This window comes from Carlito syrichta, unplaced genomic scaffold (assembly GCF_000164805.1).
Source record: "Carlito syrichta isolate Samal-C Ts95f unplaced genomic scaffold, Tarsius_syrichta-2.0.1 Scaffold304639, whole genome shotgun sequence".
In the NCBI taxonomy this organism is placed as follows: domain Eukaryota; kingdom Metazoa; phylum Chordata; class Mammalia; order Primates; family Tarsiidae; genus Carlito; species Carlito syrichta.
In genome coordinates this window covers 28094-29410 of record NW_007248735.1, presented here as the reverse complement: position 1 = coordinate 29410, position 1317 = coordinate 28094, and the positions used below count along the sequence as shown (strand labels likewise).

The following is a 1317-nucleotide window of genomic DNA, read 5'->3' as shown; positions in this document are numbered from 1 at the left end:
ATTTATTGTAGAGATGAGGTCTCGCCATGTTGCCCAGGCTGGTCTCAAACCCGCAGGCTCTGGCAGTACTCTCGCCTCGGCCTCCCAAAATGCTGGGATTATAGGAAGCCACAGTGCCCAGCCAATAAGACTTTATTTATTTATTTATTTATTTTAGTTGGAGTCTCACTCTGTCACCCAGGCTGGAGTGCAATGGCGTGCTCATGGCCCCTGCAGACTCGACCTTCTGGGCTCAGGCAATCCTTCTGCCTCAGTCTTCCAAGTAGCTGGAACTACAGGCACGCGCCACCACATCCGGCTAATTTTTTTTTTATTTGTTGTAGAGACGAGATCTTGCCAAGTTGCCCAGGCTGATCTAGAACCCATCAGCTCAGGCAGTTCTCTCGCTCAGTCTCCCAAAGTGCTCAGATTACAGGCTGTAGCCACTGCGTGCAGCCTAAGAACTTTCTTCTTAAAGACAAAAAGAAAGGAAGCTATTGACTGGTGACAGTTCTTCATGATAGACAAGTTAATTTAAATGAGCTTGCCAAGCAGTTAGGTGTTGGGAGTGGAAGTCTGAGGTTTGCTGATGAAACAGCCAAGCTAGAAAAACCAAAAGTTGAGCCGGGCTCGGTGACTTAGCCTGTAATCCCGCACCTTGGGAGGCTGAGTGAGTGGATTGCCTGAGCCCGTAGGTTCGAGACCCGCCTGGGCACCTTGGTGAGACCTCATCTCTACAATAAATCAAAAAATTAGCCAGGCGTGGTAGCACATGCCTGTAGTTCCAGCTACTTGGAAGGCTGAAGCAGAAGGATTCCTGGAGCCCAGCAGGTCAAAGCTGCAGTGGCCGGGAGTGGCCACTGCACTCCAGTCTGGGCAACAGAGTAAGACTCCAACTCAAAAAAGAAAAAAAGAAAAACTAAAAGTTGGTCAACTCTGTGCCACACTTCTGTGATGATGGAGATGTGAAATTTGTTTTGGATTCTGCTTTTCTGGAAGGTGGACATGATGTACTTCCATCTAGTGACCAATACTGCAACCATGGGATAGAACCCTGCCAACTTTCTCACATTTGTGAAGAAGACAGAACATGATCCCATAATAATAAATTTTAATAAAAACAACGAATTGGGCTAATGTTTGGAATAAATTTATTTCTGGAAAAGAAAAAGAGCTGGGCTCGGTGGCTCAGCCTGTAATCCTGCGCCTTTGGGAGGCTGAGGTGAGTGGATTGCCTGAGCCCGCGGGTTCGAGACCCACCTGGGCAGTGAGACCTCATCTCTACAATAAAAATAAAAAAATCAGCTGGGCATGGTAGCGCATGCCTGTAGTCCAGCT

The 1317-nt window shown here is 47.6% G+C and overlaps 1 protein-coding gene across 2 annotated transcripts in view; it reads left to right on the top strand.

The window, feature by feature from the left end:
* The window catches only part of NUP210L (nucleoporin 210 like), a 125762-nt gene that overhangs the window by 100993 nt on the left and 23452 nt on the right, over positions 1-1317 (top strand). The gene's annotated exons all lie outside the window — the stretch shown is intronic.